General features: G+C 45.1%; 1 protein-coding gene and 1 long non-coding RNA gene across 4 annotated transcripts in view; one reads left to right on the top strand and one right to left on the bottom strand.

The window, feature by feature from the left end:
• The window catches only part of LOC116972101 (cadherin-7-like), a 291858-nt gene that overhangs the window by 200206 nt on the left and 72326 nt on the right, over positions 1 to 19326 (bottom strand). Inside the window, exon 2 of one of the 3 annotated variants that reach the window (XM_033019446.1) lies at positions 1287 to 1519. The exons of 1 other annotated variant lie outside the window; for it this stretch is intronic. The gene's annotated coding sequence lies outside the window, so the exon portion shown is untranslated. The remainder of the gene's footprint in view (positions 1 to 1286; positions 1520 to 19326) is intronic. One more of the 3 variants, XM_033019447.1, reaches the window with a different exon arrangement.
• LOC116972103 lies at positions 9540 to 18251 on the top strand. Its single transcript, XR_004411721.1, has 3 exons — positions 9540 to 9557; positions 14679 to 14683; positions 18211 to 18251. It is a non-coding gene; the product is annotated as an uncharacterized LOC116972103 (long non-coding RNA).

Below are 19326 nucleotides of genomic sequence, written 5' to 3'. Positions count from 1 at the left end.
ACCAAAGCCAATTAATCCACAAACCTGCACAACTTTGGAGTGTACGAGGAAACCAGAGCACCCGGAGGAAACCAACGCGGTCACAGGGGAAAGTACAAGCTAGATACAAACAGCACCTGTAGTCAGGATCGAACCCGGGTCTCTGGTGCTGTAAGCCAGCAGCTCTGCCACTGGTCTGCTACGCTGGTTGTTCCACCAGGAGCTGGCATAGACAAGATGGGCCGAAGTGCATCCTCCTGTGCTATGAAGAATGGACAAGTAGGCCTGGCCACTGCTCATCCTCCGAGGACCAGGGAACCAGAAAGGAGGATGGACGGAGTGGGCGACGCCGGATTCAAGAACAAGGGCCGGTAAGAGCGTGCTCTCAAAATCAGCTGCGGGAGGCACCCACAACAGCTGAAGGTGGCTGGGCGAGGAGAGGAACGACAGTCCAGATAGGATAGAGGCGACGGCTGGAGGCCCTGCAGCAGCATGGGGCTCGTCTGGATCATGACGCCACTCTAGACCAAGCGTACAGACTGGACGGAAAATGGTGCCATGATTTGACAGCCTCAGACTTTAGACTAGAGACAGAGCGTGGAAGCAGGTCCTTCGTTCCACCGAGTATACGCTGATCAGCGATCACCACCTACTCTAGCACTATCCCAAGGGCAATTTCCAATTTACAGAGGCCAATTAACCTGCAATCCTTTATGCCTTTGGAGCGTGGGAGGAAACCACAGGCAGTCACGGGGAGAACGTACAAACTCTGTACATACAACACCTGAGGTCAGGATCGAACCCGGGTCCCTGGCGCTGGAAGGCAGCAACTCTTCCGCTGCGCCATCATACCGCCCTACTCATGAATGCGGGCTCAGTGGACTATATCCATGCCATTTGTACAAAATTGTGTTGAGGTATGGCAATACTTTACTGAACTGAGTTGAGTTTAGTTTATTGTCACGTGTACCGAGGTACAGTGAAAAACATTTGTTGGCTGTCCAGTCAGCGAAAAGACAATACGTGATTACAATCGAGCCATCCACATTATACAGATACAGGACAATACAAGTAAATACATGCTCCACTGTGCCGCCTGTTGTGTTATGGCTTGCTTCGGTGTTCCCCTGGCCCGTGTAGCTCAGTGCAATCTTGATTTCAAATAAGCCTGAAATATAATTTAATGTCACTGTGTAAGTAAAGATGCCTCTATGGTCCATGTGACTCATGGATCAGGGACCAAAGCTCGGCTGAAACCACAACCTGAGGAATTGTCATTTTAAATGAAAAAAGTTGGAAGATTCTACCTGCAGACATTGGAAGTCAGATCAGGCGATCCGTGTAGATTTGTATTTAGACAGCATCTCCGAGGTTCAAGGCACTCCCACGCACTTTACAACACAGGAGACAATATTTGCCGCAAGCGAACAGAAAATGGTGGAAAAAAATCCACGGCTCAGGCCGCATCTGTGTGAAGATGAACAGAGTAAATATTTCCAGTTGTGGTCTCCTTGTCAGAACGAGGATGAGGCAAAAGGATCTGCAGTGAGGGTGGGGAGAAGGGATGGCACTTTTAGGATAAAACTGGGATGATCATGGGAATAAATTGCAGACAAGCTTCTTGAGTCATAGCTCCAGAAAAGCAAGAGTCAAGAGTGTTTCATTGTCATATGTCCCAGGCAGAACAGTGATATCTTACTTGTAGCAGCACAACAGAATATGTAAACATACTGCTCTGTAAACAATATAATAAACAGAAATAAATTTCAGTGTGTGTATATATACACACATATATCTATCTATATATATCTATATCTATCTATATAATATTAAAACTGTGTGGCTGCTGGCTGTGTGTGTTTCTGACTTGTGGCTGCCAGCCTTTGATTCGTTGCTACGCCAACGTCAGACCCAGAAACGCCGACTTTTTTTCCATTTCAGTAGAGATTTCACTTTTCATTCCAAGTATCCACTCCTCATTAAATTTTGTCGTGTTTATGTACACATTTTTAATAAAATCCTTTCCCCCCCCCCCCCCCCCCACTCACTCATTTTGTCGTCTCCTGCTGGCCAGCGACCATAACGGCTGCTGGCGCCCGCATCTCGCCTCAAAGACGCCATTTAAAAATCACTGCTGATTCCTGAGCCGCTTGAGTTGGAGGACCACGTCTCCCATGGGGGCTACGGGTAGGGAACGGCTGCGTTGGGGGAGCAGACCCAACGGGTCTGCACTTGGTCTAGTATATCTGTATTACTAAAAGTCTGATCTTGACCATCTGTATATTCTATATCTCTCTACATTGGGACGACAGATGGCACAATGGGCTAAGTGTTCGGCTGGCAACCGGAAGGTAGCCGGTTCGAATCCCGCTTGGAGTGCATACTGTCGTTGTGTCCTTGGGCAAGACATTTCACCCACCTTTGCCTGTGTGTGAATGTGTGTGAGTGATTGGTGGTGGTCGGAGGGGCTGTAGGCGCAGATTGGCAGCCACGCTTCCGTCAGTCTGCCCCAGGGCAGCTGTGGCTACAGAAGTAGCATACCACCACCGAGTGTGACTGAGGAGTGAATGAATAATGCGATGTAAAGCGCCTTGAGTATTAGAAAGGCGCTATATAAATCCCATCCATTATTATTATTATTATTACATCACCGTTTATATCTCTCATTTCCCTTTTCCCTGACCCTAGTCTGAAGAAGCGTCTCAACCCGAAATGTCACCCATTCCTTCTCTCTAGAGACGCTACCTGTCCCGCTGAGTTACTCTAGCATTTTGTGCCTATTTTAGTACAAGTACATAATTCCCTGAACATGGCATCACAAGTAAATAACGTGGTGTCGAAGGCTTTTGCCACATTGGGTTTCACCAGTTAGGGAATTGAGTACAGAACTTGGAATGTTATGTTACTATAGTAAAAGTCATTAGTGAGGCCACATTGTAGTATGGTCACCCACTATAGAGAAAATGCCATTCAGCTGGCAAGAGTGCAGAATAGAATTATATGTATGTTACCACCACTAGAGGGCCTGGGCTATGGGGAGAGGTCGGGCAGGCTAGGACTTTATTCCTTGGACTGCAGCAGGATGAGGGGTGACCTTATGGTGATGTATAAGCTCATAGGGATCAGAGTCTTCTACCCAGAGTAGAGGAATCATGAAACAGATGACATGGGTTTAAGGTGAGAGGGGAAAGATTTAATAGGAACCTGAAGGGCAACTTTCACTCAGTGGGTGGTGGGTATATGGAACGAGCTGCCAGAGGAAGTAGGTTGGTACTATCACCGCATTTAAAACCCATTTGGGCTGGTACATGGATATTAATCATTTGGAGGAATATGGGCCAAATGTGGGCAGATGGGACTACCTTAGATGGAACATCTTGGTCGGCATGGACGGAATGGGCCGGATGGCTTGATTCTTGTTGTATGACTCCTAATCCTTGAGAAATAAATACCTTTGGCCCCATGGTTTCCAACTTTCTGGAGCAGCCTAACATGCAGGACCTCATTAAAGGCCTTGCTAAACTCCATGTTTCTACTGCCTTGTCGACATCTTAGTAACTCCCTCAAAATCTCAGCCAATTACAATGTACAATGCATAATATTTATAATGTATTTTGTGTCTTTGATTGTGATCTTTACTAACAATAGCACTCACCCTATAGAACTCTTTAAACAAGATTCGGCAGTTTTAAGGTTACGAGAATTCAGTGGCTGGGAATTAACTTCCCAAGAGTTGGTATGTAGGTAGGACTATTAAAATTGTTGACAGTTTAACCTCTGCAGTTCGCTATATGAATATTTAATTTAATTAATGTTTTTTACTGCATCTAAGATTTAAGAGCGTTGGTAGTGTTACTGTGGGAAGCTATCTGATGTCTGACATTGATTATTAACCTGGTGGTGAACTAGTAATTAAATCCTTTCTCTTGTTCAACTTCCAGCAAAACAAATACAGCTTCTAATCGTGTTGAATCTAGACTGCCTAATCAGATAGTGTTTAATACATTAAATTCCCCTTTATACGATGAAAACTCAATTCACTGTGTATGTTTCCTTGTGGCCAATCTAACCTCATATACCTAATAGCTGCTGAAAACAGTATTGTGTTATCTTTCATTCTGACTCGCCACTCTTTCTCCCGCTCTCTTTTTTTTCCTTTTTCTTTTGTTGCTCTCTCCAGTCTTACCCGGATGGTGGGGATCCTTGAGGGCGGCACAGTGACGCAGCAGTAGAGCTGTTGTCTTACAGCACCAGAGACCCCAGTTCGATCCTGCAGTCTGTGTGGAATTCGTTACGTTCTCCCTGTGACTGTGTGGGTTTTCTCCGGGCGCTCCAATTTCTTCCCACACTACAAAGACGTGCAGGTTTGTAGGATAATTGGCTTCTGTAACTTGCCCCTAGTGTGTTGGATGTGACAGTGGGATGGTGAATGGGTGTTTAGCAGTGAATGGGTGTTTAGTTTAGAGATACAGTGCGGCAACCGTCCCTTGCGGAATGCTTAATCTATAATATGACTGCACAATACATTTATATTTATAATTAAAATAAAGACTGACAGATGGCCCATGTGAAGGTTTGACTGTCACCAATATATCGAGTGTTGGGGTGAATAGATTTAATAAAGTTTAAGAAAAAGCTAGACAGACACATTAAAGAGATAGCAGCAGAAAGAAGCATTTTGTTTTGGTTCAGAGATACAGCATAAAATCAGGTTTTGGCCCACCGAGTACACACCGACCGATCGCCCATTCACACTCAATAGACAATAGACAATAGGTGCAGGAGTAGGCTATTCGGCCCTTCGAGCCAGCACCGCCAATCAATGTGATCATGGCTGATCATGCACAATCAGTACCCCCTTCCTGCCTTCTCCCCATATCCCCTGACTCCGCTATCTTTAAGAGCCCTATCTAGCTCTCTCTTGAAAATATCCAGAGAACCGGCCTCCACCACCCTCTGAGGCAGAGAATTCCACAGACTCACAACTCCCTGTGTAAAAAAGTGTTTCCTCATCTCCGTTCTAAATGACTTACCCCTTATTCTTGAATTGTAGCCCCTGGTTCTGGACTCCCCCAACATCGGGAACATGTTTCCTGCCTCTAGCGTGTCCAAACCCTCAATAATCTTATATGTTTCAATAAGATACCCTCTCATCCTTCTAAATTCCAGAGTATACAAGCCCAGCTGCTCCATTCTCTCAGCATACCCGTTCTACATTATTCCTTTTGCATCCACCCACTGAACAGTTTCCAGAGGTCAATTAACCTATAAACCTGCACGTTGTGGGGATGTGGGAGAAACGGGAGCACCCCGAGGAAACCCACGCGGTCTCAGGGAGAACGTACAAACTCCACACCACAGCGCCTGAGGTCAGGATCAAAGCCAGGACTCTGGAGCTGTGAGGCAGCGGTTCCACCTGCTGCGCCACCGTGCTGTCCAGATGGAGTTAGTGGAGGCAGGAACTTGCATGGAGCATTGACACCAGCATTCCTCAATTGGAACAAGAACTAGAGGACATAGGTTTAAAGTGAGAAAGGAAATATTCATTTGGAACCTGAGGGACGACTTTGTTGCTCAGAGGGGGGTGGAACATTCTTCTAGAGGAAGTAGTTGAGGCAGGTACTATAATAACATTTAAAAGATACTCGGACAGACAAATGGATAGGAAAGGCTTGGAAGGATATGGGCCAAACGTGGGTAAATGGGACTAGCTTAGATGGGGGTTATCTTGCTGTTTCAATACTGTATGGCTCTATAACTCTATGATTAAGTTTTACAAGATTGCTATCAGGACTTAAGGGCCTGATCTATAGGGGGAGGTTGGGCAGGCAAGATCTTTATTCCTTGGAGTGCAGGAGGCTGTTATCGGGGAGAAGATATAGGGGCTTTAAAACTGTAATGTCCAGGTTCAGAAACAGCTTCTTCCCTACATCCATCAGGCTATTAAACACTAAAACCTCCAAATAAGCTCTGAATTACATAGACTTGGGTTTGTCTTTTTGCACTATTACTATTTGTTTGTTTTTATGTGTATGTATGTATGTTTGTTTGTATGTGCATATATATCCATATAACTAAAAGTCTCTTCTTGACCACTTACTGTCTGAGCTCTATATTGATTTTAGAAAAAATACTATGATTTTGGCCATCTTACTCACCGTCCTCCTCCACTGAGGCAGCCCCAAGGATTTTTCCGATCGATGAAAAATAAAAAAGTTATGAGTATTTTTTAAATCTTGAGATCAGCTGATTGGTCCTCTCGCCTGTCAATCAGCATGATGAAGGTAATATCCCTTCCGGGGGGAGGGCAGGACTATAAAACCCCAGATGCCTGGACGTGAGTCAGTCACTCTGAAAGATTGCGAGGGAGAGGCCACAACTCTGATTCTGCTGTGAGTCTACCCTTTATGTGGGTTATGTGGTTATGTGCTTTGTGTGGTCAGGTGCTTTATGAAGTTAACCCTTTATGTGCTTGCAATAAATGATTTGTTAGCCATCAATGTGCTTGCAATGAATGATGGTTTGTTACCCTTAATGTGCTTGCAATAAATGATTTGTTAGCCAGCAATGTGTTTGCAATGAATGATGATTTGTTAACCCTTAATGTGCTTGCAATAAATGATTTGTTAGCCCTTAATGAAATGAAATGAGTTGTTTGGCCTGCCCTGTGCTTGAAATATAAATATAAATGGAAATGAAATGAAATTAGTTATTTGGCCTGCCCTGTGCTTTTGGTTTTGCATGGCTTTGCTTTGCTTGAGCTCACCTGAATTGAAAGCAAATGGATTGTATTTTTGGCTGGCCCCGCCTGCCCTGTGCTTTTGCTTTTGCTTTGCTTGACCTCACCTGAAATGAAAGCAAATGGATTGTATTGTTGACTGGCCCTGCCTGCCCTGAGCTTGACTTGATTTGACTTGAAATGGATTGACTTGACATGAAATAGATTGAAATGGATTGTTGGCCCTGCACTCACTGTGCTGGACCCACAACACCCACGCTAGCACTCCAGAACACCCCCCCCCCCCCCCCCCCCACTGGCCACCTATATTGAAATTGGTGAAGAAATTGAATATTGCGTTGGGGGACCAGCCCTCCCGTGTGAACCTGGGACCCAACGGGTCCCACTTAGTCTAGTATATTCTAGACTAAGTGGGACCCGTTGTGTCCGAGCATCACATGGGAGGGCTGGTCCTCCAATGCAATGATCATTGGTAGACACGGACTCGGTGGGTCGAAGGGCCTGTTTCCACACTATCCCTAAACTAAATACTCACAATAAGCTGAATATAGATGACAACTTTCTGAAACAAAATGCTTCAGATGCTTTACAGAAGAGTTACCAAGCAAAATGCCATGAACTGGAACCATATGGATAGAAAAGGTTGAGAGAGAGATATGGGCCAAATGCCGATACATAGACCTAGCTCAGATGGGGCATCTAGGTTGGCATGGACGAATTGGGCCGAAGGACCTGTTTCAGTGCAGTTTGACTGTATGACTATGGTCACTTCACAGAACTGACGTTTCGGTGGAAGAGATCAATGTTCTGGATGGTCTTCAAGAAAAACACGGGAAGCCAGAGATGAAACGATTCAGTATTTTTTAGTGGATGAACAAATGCAATAATTAAGGTCCACACATTGGTCAACGTGAGCTGAAGAATCGCCCGGGCAAGCGTTGAAGATACTGAGGAGAGGGGAATGATAGAGAGAAGGTTGTTGATGCAATCTGAATGTGACCACTGTTCTAAGAAGTCAATCTCCTCCACACTTTAGTTTAGAGTGGGCTACCAGCAAGGACTAGTCTCACCCTCTTCTTCCCTCTCCCAGCAGGTAAGAGGTACAAAAGTTTGAAACACACACCTCCAGATTCAAGGACTGTTTTTTTCTCAGCTGTTATCAGGCAACTGAACCATTCTATTACCAACTTGAGAGCAGATCTAAGCTACCATCTACCTCATTGGAGACCCTCAGACTATATTTAATCATTCTTTACTGGACAATCTTGCACTAAACGTTATTTATCATGTATCTGAACAGTGTGGATGGCTCAATTGTAATTATGTATAGTCTTTCCATTGACTGGATAGCACACAACAAAAAACTTTTCACTGTACATCGGTGCATTTGACAATAAACTAAACTAAACTAAAGAAGGATGAGGGGCAACATTGAGACTTACTGAGTAGTGAATGTCCTGGATAGAGTGACTGTGGAGAGGATTTTTCCACCAGTGGGAGAGTCTAGGACCAAAGGGCACAGCCTCAGAATAAAAGGGCGTACCATGGGGACGAATATCTTTGGTCAGAGGGTGGTGAATCTGTGGAATTCATTGCCCACAGATGGTGGTGGAGGCATTGGGTATTTATAAAGCTGAGATTAGTGATTAGTATGTATGTCAGAAGTTATGGGGAGAAGACAGGAGAATGGGGTTGAGAGGAAAAGATAGATCAGCCATGGCAAAGTGGCCTCAGTGTGCCGAATGCCTAATTCTGTTCCTATAACATATGAACACTCTGTGAGTGCTCAAATCCCTCATATTGTATTCATAGTTCCTCAGAACAGAACAGTCTGTTCTCGACTGGTGTCTGGTTAAGCCGGGGTTAATCAAATAGGGATCAGGACTGAAAGCATTTGTCACTGTTGTATCAGCAGATGTGAACTAACCCAGCTCCACAGGGACAGAGTTCTTTGGATAGGTACACACAGGTATCTCTGAATATACCTTTCTGATTTGCCTTGCAATACCAATTGAAAGTGCCTTCAATGATTAGTTTAGTTCTTTAGTTTGGAGATCAAGCAGGGAAACAGGCCCTTCGGCCCACCGCCTCTGCACCGACCAGCGATCCCCGCACACTAACACTATCCTACACACTGGGGACAATTTACAATTTTACTAAAGCCAATTAGCCTCCAAAACTTTATGTCTTTGGAGTGTGGGAAGAAACTGGAGATCCTGGAGAAAACCCATGCAGATCATGGGGAAAGCGCACAATCTCCGTACAGACAGAACCCATAATCAGGATCAAAGCCGGGTCTCTGGCGCTGCAAGGCAACAACTCTACCACGGCACCACTGTGCCATTGCCTAGTTCGGTATTTCACCCAGAAGATGACATCACCAGCAGTGCAAAACTCTTTCAGTACTGGACTGGAGTGGCAGGAAATAATTTATTTCAGTTCAAAGTTCTTACTTTTGAAACTAGACATTTGAACATAATGCGAAGAGCATTTGAACGATGAAAGAACAAAGAAAACTGATCACTTTAAAAGCAAACATATCACATGCCCAGACTAATCTATAACCGGAGTCTTAGAAGTTAAACGAAACTCGGCATGTTACTGAAGACAAAGGGACACGGTGGTGCAGTAGTGGAGTTGCTGCCTTACAGCACTAGAGACCCGGGATCGATCCTGACTATGGGTGCTGTCTGTACAGAATTTTGTACGTTCTCCCCGTGACCGCGCGGGTTTAGCCTGGTTTCCTACCACACTCCAAAGAAGTACAGGTTTGTAGGTTAAGTAGCTTCAGTAAAAAATAAGTAAGTTATCCCCAGTGTGTGTAGGATAGTGCTAGTGTGTGGGGATCGCTGAGCGGCGCAGACTCATTGGGCTGAAGGGCCTGTTTTTGCGCTGTATATCTAAACTAATCTAAACTAAAGATTCTCTGGTCTTTCATTCACGTGTGCACGGCAGAGTTTCCTGAGCATATGATTAGTGGGAGCAGGAGGTGGGCTTTTGGCCTCTTGTGACCGCATCACTAACCACCACTACATTATCAAGGGGCAATTAGAGATAGGCAATAAATACTGGCCTTGCCAGTTGAGCGTTTGACAGCACTGGGCCTGAACTCACTGAAGTTTAGAAGGATGAAGGGGTACCTCATTGAAACTTACTGAATAGCGATAGAAAGCCTGGTTAGAGAGGATGCAGAGAGGATGTTTCCACCAGTGGGAGAGTCCAGAAGCAGAGGCCATAGCCTCAGAATAAAAGGACGTGCTTTTAGAAGGGAGATGAGGAATTTCACAGACGGTGGTGGGGATACGAGCTGCCAGAGAAGGCAATTGAGCCAGATGCTATGACAACATTCAAAAGATATTTGGTACATGGACAAGATGGGTTTAGAGGGATATGGGCCAAACGAGGGCAGGTGAGACTAGTATAGATGGGGCATCTTGGTCGGTGTGGGCAAGTTGGGCCGAAGGGCCTGTGTCCGTACTGCATGACTCTAGGCCTCTAGGCAGGAATTCATTTGGCATGAGGGTCAGCACGGACATTGAGGAGTGAAGGGCCTGTTCCTGAGTTGTACTGTCCTATGTTTGATGCTCCAATAAGATGCTCACCATTTAGTAGAGCAGCACCATTTAGTATTTGCCTGTAGCTTTCTCTTTCCGATATAAACATCTTAACGTGTTCATGAGTGGGAACCTTGGCAGAGTTCGATTTGCCCCTTGGAATCTGGGTTTATTTACTGAAACGGGGATCGCTAATAAAACTGTGAATTCCTTCAACCTCCTGAGATATGATTTAAAATTGGTGAAAATGATTCTGCCGGCTTATAAACTCTAGCATGGGCCAATTGGTCTGAGTTGCCTGGATCAGTAGCTAAATGGTAGACATAATTCAATGCAATCCTGTGTAGATTCCGCATCGCAAATTATTTAGAGATCACAGCGTGCTCTGTGATCATCCGCTGCCGAAGAATAAAAAACGTGTGGGGGAGTTAAACCTTTGATGAATTCTCTTTGCAGTGAGATTACAATTTTTGACTGCTGTTCCAGCAGCAAACCACCTTCTGATGATAAAGAGCATTGGCACACTTTGAATATGATATACATTTTGCATGACTCCCTCAAAATGAAAGAACATTAAAAGACTGCGTTATAATAGGCACCCTGCTCAATATATTTGTGTATGCTTTGAAAGATAGCATGCCACAGAGAGAATCTACTAATCTTGAAATAAATTGGATTTCTGCACAATTGTGAAGAGTTTATCTTGTGTGGTTGTTCGTTATGTACCGAGTGAAATACAAATCTGAAGTTCAGACAGCTAAAACATGTAAAATAATGAAGGGGAATAAGATGTGTAGTGCTGGAGTAATTTAGCGGTTCAGGCAGCATCTCTGGAGAGCATGGGTGGAAACCCCGTGGGGGACGGAGGGCGTTCCCCCCCAATGTTTTGAGAGGTGGGGGACAATCCCCCCCCCCCATGTTTTCTTGTATGTCAAAATGTGACTTGGGTCTAATCTCTGACCCCTTTACCCCCCAGCCTGGATTGAATGCTGGATTAGACTTGATGGGCTGAATAGCCTAATGGGCCTGTCCCATTATATGAGTTCATTCAAGAGTTCTCCCGAATTTGCCCTGATTTGAACTCGGAGATTTACAGTAATGGCCGCTCATAGGCACTCGGGGCTCTCGTAGACATTTTTCAAAATCTTCACGAGTCTTCCCGAGCTTACCGCGTTTCCCAAGTACCTGCCGTTAGCATTACAAGCCGCTAAGAGACGTCCCGAGCTCCGACGTACCCGCTACGTACATTCTACGTGCTTCCACAAGTTTGATTTTTTTTTAAACTCAGGAGAGCTCTTGAATGAGCTCGTACAGTGGGACAGCCCCACAATTCTACTCCTAGAATTTATGAACAATGAACTGAGGAACTGCCAACATCCCAAAACACACACCTCCAGATTCAGGGACAGTTTCTTCCCAGTTGTTACCAGGGAACTGAACCGTCCTCTCACCAACTAGAGAGTGGTCCTGACCTACCATCTACCTTATTGGAGACCCTTGGACTATCTTTAATCGGACTTTACAGGACTTATTCTTGCGCTAAACATTATTCCCTTTATCCTGCATCTGTGTACTGTGGACGGCTCGATTGTAATTATGTATCGTCTTTCGGCTGACTGGATAGCACGTAACAAAAAAGCTTTTCACTGTACATTGGTGCAGGTGACCATAAACTAAATTATACAGAGGACTGACACCAAGTTGCAGTCTGAAGAAGGGTCCCGACCCGAAACCTCACCCAATGATATTTCGTTGCCACATGTATCTAAGTACAGCGAAATGCTTTGTTTTGCTTACAAAATCATATAGTAGGCTTCACCTAGGCAGTACGTAAGAGTTGCCACGTTTCTGAAGCCGGCAAAGTTACAAAACATTCATTGAACAGTTTTACCTTCAGCTCGCAGCGGCGAACCAGGCCTCCTGCCGCATGTGACACCATGCAACCCCCCGCCCCCCCCCCCCCCCCCCCCCCCCCGACCCACGCTGGGTCCTCCTCCGTTCTCACCGGCCATCCATTCATTCATTTATCCATCCATTCTTCCCATCCATTCCCTCCAGAGATGCTGCCTGACCCGCTGAGTCACTCCAACACTCTGTGTCTATCCCTGTCGCAGAGTCCTGCCGCTGTCTACAAAGTCTACACCCTACACTAGACATTGGCAAGGCCGCATTTAGTGCATTGTGTTCAGTTCTGGGCACCATGTTATAAAAAATATGGTGTCAAGCTGGAAAGGGTGCAGAGAAGATTTACGAGGATGTCGCCAAGACTGGAGGGCTTGAGCTGTAGGGAGAGGTTGAGCAGGTTAGGACTCTGTTCCTTGCGTGCAGGAGGATGAGGGTTGATCTTATCAAGGTATACAAAATCATGAGAGGAATAGATCGGGTAGACGTACAGACTCTTGCCCAGAGTAGGGGAATCCAGAACCCGAGGACATAGGTTTAAGTTGAGGGGGAAAGATTTAATTGGAACCTGAGGGGTAACTTTCACACAAAGTTGCGGTGGGTGTATGGAACGAGCTGCCGGAGGAGGCAGGTACTATTGCAACTTTTAAGAAACATTTAGACAGGTACATGGATAGGACAGGCTTAGAGAGAGATGGGCAAAATGCAGGCAGGTGGGACTAATGTAGATGGGACATGTTGGCCGGTGTGGACAAGTTGGGTCGAAGGGCCTGTTTCCACGCTGTAAGACTCTATGACTCTGACAAACCAGCACCCAGCTAAGAAACACTCCCCTGGCACTGCTTAGATCCTGCTCATCGATTATCCCCACTGGTTGAGTCGGGATGTTTGGTGGCTCTGTCATGTTCTGCTGCAAATAACTGTGAGAGTTATGGAACTCTGCGCCGGTAATCAATGAGCGAGCAGCCAGCTGTAAATCTCCAACAAGTGCTGAAGCAATCAAAGTAAATTGATTCTCGTCACTCACATGCCTTCCTGAACCGAAAGCCCATCGCACAAACAAGTTTTTTTTGAACGCCTTCACTCAGTCCGCATTCGCCTGCTCAATCTCCCGGTTGCCAACCACTTTAACTCCCCTTCCCATTCCCACACTGACCTTTCTGCCCTGGGTCTCCTCCACTGTCAGAGTGAGGCCACATGCAAATTGGAGAAACAGTACCCCATATTTCACTTGGGCAGCTTACAACCCAGCAAAATAAATCTTGATTTCTCTAACTTCAAGTAATCCTTGCATTCCTTCCATTCCCCTTCTCCGTCCCTTCCCCACCCTAGTCATCGTACTAGTTTCACTGTCATCTTTCTGAGTTTCACTATTTGTATCATTTGTTATCACCTTCTCCACAGCCAACAACAGACCATTGTGGGCTCCACCTTTTTTTGATCATCGTTACTGGATCATCGTTTTGCATACCTTTCACTCATTTTTTTCTATGTACCTTTTCATATCTCTCGTTTCCCTTTCCCCTGACTCCCAGTCTGAAGAAGGGTCTCAAACTGACACATCATCTATTCCTTTTCTACAGAGATGCTGCCTGACCCATTGAGTTACTCCAGCATTTTGTGTCTATCTTTGGTATAAACCAGCGTCTGCAGTTCCTTCATACACATTTTATCAGCCTCCATCCCCCATTGATTCCACCTGCACCACTTTGCCTCCGGAAAGCTACCAAAATTATCAAGGACCACCCACAGCCAGCCATTCCCGCCTCTCCCCTCTCCTTTCCACCTTTAGACCAAAGTTATCTCCATCTGCACTTCTCGCTGACTCGGGGAAGCAGCCAACATAATCAAACTCCACTCACAAGCTGAATTGGAGCACACAAAGTGGCGCAGATGTAGAGCTGCTGCCTCACAGCGCTAGAGATCTGGGTTCCATCCTGACTGCGGGTGCTGTCTATACGGAGTTTGCATGTTCTCCCTGTAACCACATGGGTTTTCTCCGGGAGCTCCGGTTTCCTCTCACACTCCAAAGATGTGCAGATGTATAAGTTAATTGGCTTGTAAAATTTGTAAAATTTATATACGGATTTAATCTCAATCTTCCAACCAACCTCGCTGCGCCCCAACACTTTTTTTTTATCTGTACCTGTGATGCAATAACCTGAATCCTGTTTATATTCCCTTTTGCTCAACATGAAATACCCTTGAGTAAAACATTAAGTGCCGGCGTCACTGGTCAGTCTGACGAAGAGTCCCAACTCAAAACGTCGTCTTTCCATTCCCTTTAAAAAAAAATGCTGCCTGACCTGTTGAGTTCTTCCAGCATATTATGTTTTGCTTAAGATTCCAGCACTTGCAGTTCCTTGTACTCTGATGTACTCATAATAAACAAATGAAAAACAGATTTTTTTTTTCCACGGCATCTCAGTACACATGACAATAATAAACTTATTAAAGTACCAATAAATCAAGTACTTTCTCCACTACCATAGACACATCTCGAGACAGAGTCCAATCCAATCAAATCAAATGTCAGTGTCAATAATGTCTGCCTAGGTGGAAAAATAATAAAAACGAATGATAAAGTAGCATGAATGGTTCGGAAACTAAGCTTATGAAACAGTATTAGCATTGAATGATTATCTAATTTCGAGAAATTCGTTTAAAATATTACCATACACCATCTTTATGAAGAAGTGTCTCGGCCCAAAACACCACCTTTCCAAGTTCTCCAGGAATGCTGCCTGACCCACGTACAGCAGCATTTTGTGCCTTTCCTTGGTAAATCAACATCTGCAGTTCATACCGGGTGGGACGGCGGCACAGGTGGAGATAGATTTGATGCCTTGCAGCGCCAGAGACCCGGGTTTGATCCTGACTAGGGGTGCTGTCTGTATGAAGTTTGTACGTTCTCCTTGTGACCGTGTGGGTTTACTCCGGGTGCTCCGGTTTCCTCCCACATTCCAAAAGATGTACAGGTTTGTAGGTTAATTGGCTTTGGTAAAATTTTGAAAATTGTCCTAACGTGTCGGATAGTGCTGGTATACGGGGATTACTGGTTGGCCCGGACTTGGTGGGCTGAAGGGCATTTTTTCGTGCTGTATTTCGAGACCAAACTAAACTAAACTAAACTCTGCTGTTCCCCATGTCTACAGGAAAGGCCCATCGGCCCACATTGTCTGTCCTGCATATGATACCATATCATGTGCCCGCATCTGAGTTACTCCAGTACTCTGTGTCTCTAAACAAGCATCTGCTGCTCCTTGTTTCTACCATCGATCTGCTCCTGTCGAAGGAACATTACCTCCGCACATTGTTCCCTCTGCTCTGTCTGCCATCTCAAATTGCTTTCAGATGCAGGATATTTACATATAACAGGACCACATAGGACCACATAGATGTCTTATGCTGCTGTGTGTTTTGAGGGCACCGGGTGGGTTTCGATCCTGACAACGGGTGCTGTCTGTACATTGCTTGTACGTTCTTCCTGTGACCGCGTGGGTTTTCTCATCGTGCTTTTGTTTCCTCCCACACTCCATAGATGTATAGGAATGTAGGCTAATTGGCGTTAATAAAATTGTAAATTGTCCCAAGTATGTAGGATAGTTTTAGTGTATGGAGTGATCGCTGGTAAGTGCGGACTTGGTGGGACGAAGGACCAGTTTCCACGCTCTATCTCTAATGCCTAAAGTCTAAAGGTGTGATTTTATAGAGGTGTGTAAGATCACAAGAGGAATAGATATTGTAAGTGCACAATACAGAAGCAGAAGACAAAGGGGTTGGGGAGATTTAATTGTAACCTGAGGGATAACTGTTTCACATAAAGGATGGTGGGTGTATGGAGGAAGTAGTTGAGGCAGGTACTATCACAACATTTAAGAAACATTTAGACAGGTACATGGATAGGACAGATTAAGAGGGATATGGGCCAAACGCAGGCTGGTGGGACTAGTGTAGATGGGACATGTTGACCGGTGTGAGCAAGTTGGGCCAAAGGGCCCGTTTCCACGCCATAAGACCCTATGACTATGATTCCATGAGGAGCCTGAGGGGCAACTTTTTCACACAGAGGATGGTGGGTGTATGGAATGAATTACCAGAGGAGGTAGTTGAGGCAGATACTATAAAAAAAAAACACCTGGACAGGTGCATGGATTGGACAGGTTTAGATGGATGTGGGACGTAGGTGGGATTATTGTAGATGGGACATGTTGGTCGGTGTGAGCAAGTTTGGCCTAAGGGGCTCTTTCCACACTGTATGATTATATGACTAATTAATGGCAACACAAAGGAAGCTGCCCCCTCCGGAGATGTAATGGGACATGCAGCATGGATGTTTGAGTTAACTGCATCGTATTCCAACACCAGATATGGTCTGTGTGGCATCTACACACACACACGTCGTGAGAGCTACTGCTCCGTGGACCTTGCCTTTGGCAAGATGGAAGGAGCCAGAGGCAAAAGGAATATCAGAGTGTCTGTGCTTTTCATGCTGCTGGCTATCCTCCACTTACACTGCCATTTCACAACCATTGGGAAATGTACCATTGGGCCGATTGTTTTGTACTTTATTGTCATGTATACCTAGATACAGTGAAATTGTTTGTTTTACATACGTTGAACATAGAACAATATGGCACAGGTGTGGGCCCTTTGACCCATAATGTTTGTTCCAAATTCAGTAATTCAGTGAAGTGTGTGTGTGTGTGTGTGTGTGTGTGTGTGTACACACTAATGATTTGGATAAGGGGATTGAAGGCTTTGTGGCCACGTTTGCAGATGATGGAGGGGGAGGCAATGTAGAGGAAGCAAGGACACTGCTGAATGTCTTGGACAGGTTAAAAGAGTGGGCAGAGAAGTGGCAGATGAAATTCAGTATAGCAGATCATTTTCTAAATTAAAAGAGAATCCAGAAATCGGAGGTGCAATAGGACTTGGGAGTGCGGGTGCAGCACTCCCAAAAAGTTAATTTGAAAGTCGAATCGGTAGTAGGGAAGGCAAATTCAACGCTGGCATTTATATCAAGAGGACTGAAACACAAAAACGGAGATGTAATTCTGAGGATCTATGTCGCATTTGTCGCATTGAGGATCTATGTCGCTGTGAGCAAATGTGGGCCCCATATCCATGGAAGGATGTGCTGACCCTGGAGAGGGCCCAGAGGAGGTTTGCAAGAATGATTCCAGGAATGAATGGGTTAGCATATGATGAGCGTTTGACGGCACTGGGCCTGTACTCGCTGGAGTTTACAAGGTTGAGGGGGGACCTCATTGAAACTTACAGAATAATGAAAGGCATAGATAGAGTGGATGTGGAAAGGACGTTTCCACTGGTGGGAGATTCTAGAACCAGAGGTCAGAGCCTCAGAATTAAAGGGCGCTCTTTTAGAAATGAGGTGAAGAGGAACTTCGTTAGTCGGTGGGTAGTTAATCTGTGGAACTCATTGCCACAGAGGACTGTGGAGGCGGTCAGTGGATATTTTTAAGGCAGAGATAGACAAATTCTTGATTAGAACGAGTGTCGAGGGTTATGGGGAGAAGGCAGGAAAATGGGATTAGGAGGCAGAGATCAGCCATGATTGAATGGTGGAATGGACTCGATGGGCCGAATGGACTCGATGGGCCGAATGGCCTAATTCTACTCCTATAACATGTGAACCTGTGAACTTGTGCGTGTGTTTATTTGTGTAGGAAGGAACTGTACGTGCAGGTTTACCACATTTTTGGCACCATAGGCAGACAAACAAGCACTTTGCTCGATAAAGAGCTGACTATCTCCCCATCTACACATCCCCTAATTTCACAAATCTTTATCAAGCTCTCAACCTCTGACATGCAAGAGAATCAATCGTTGGGGCAGCACAGTGGCGCAGTGGTAGAGTTGCTGCCTTACAGCGCCAGGGACCCGGGTTCAATCCTGACTACAGGTGCTCTCTGTATGGAATTTGCACATTCTTCCAGTTGGTTTCCTCCCATACTCCAGTTTTGTAGGCTTTTGTAAATTGTCCCTAGTGTGTAGGATAGAATTAGCGTGCAGGTGATCATAGGTCGGTGGGGACTCGTTGGGCCGAAGGGCCCATTACCACGCTGCATTTCTAAATGAAACTAAACTAAACTAAACCAGTGGCCCATCAAGATACTTTCAAGAAAGAGTTAGATTTGGCTCTTGGGGCTAAAGGAAGCAAAGGATATGGGGAAAAACCAGGAACGGGAGAATGATTTTAGATGATCAGCCATGATTATATTGAATGGCGGGGCTGGCTCGAAGGGCCGAATGGCCTACACCTGAACCTATTTTTCAATGTTTCTACGTTCTATCCCCTCAAAGATATTTGTCGTAAAAGCACGGATATAACAAGAAAAGCCAGCTGGCAGTCTCTCCGCATGGGATCTGGCTCTGACATCTCATTGGCATGGCACTGATTTTTTGAGTGAGCGATGCAGGAAACTGTAAATACTGGAATTGTGTGTAAAACACAAAGTGCTGGAATAACCCAGCAGGTCAGGCGACGTCTTTGGAGGACATGGTTCGAGACTCTTCTTCTGAAGAAAGATCCCAATCCAAAAGGTTGCATATCCATGTCCTCCAAAGATGCTAAATGTCCCGCTGAGTTACTCCAGCTTTTTGTGTCTATCCTCAAAGATGCTGCCTCACCCGCTGAGTTACTCCTGCACTCTGTGTTCTACTCTTTGTTTGTGTGATATATTTTCCACATTAAAAGCACCATTGCTATGCCCAGTCCAATCCTAAAAATATTCACATCTGTAAAGTTGGGCTGATTTTTCCAACTTGACTTTTAATTATATTGTTCTTGAAACTTGGATGTTAAAATATGCTTTAATTACATTCTCTGCTGAGTTAGTTCAAAGTAATTTGTCAGAAACATGGATTCAACTCCCTCACATCATCACGCCACTTCCAAGCCTATTGCTACAGAGACACTGTTTCAGTTCAGATTCTGCTTCATGTTTGTTATTGTCACGCATACCGAGGGACAGTGGAAAGTTTTGTTTTGGCGGTTATCAGATCAGATAGTACCACACATGAATACAATCAAGTAAAACTCAAGCACACTAAGCAGAGCAGAGGGGAAGATACAGAGTGCAGAATATTGTTCTCTGCACTGTCGCGCACCAGTTCCAGAGACAAAGT

The sequence above is a fragment of the Amblyraja radiata genome, chromosome 4, assembly GCF_010909765.2.
Source record: "Amblyraja radiata isolate CabotCenter1 chromosome 4, sAmbRad1.1.pri, whole genome shotgun sequence".
NCBI lineage: Eukaryota > Metazoa > Chordata > Chondrichthyes > Rajiformes > Rajidae > Amblyraja > Amblyraja radiata.
This window is presented reverse-complemented; position numbering and strand designations above follow the sequence as displayed.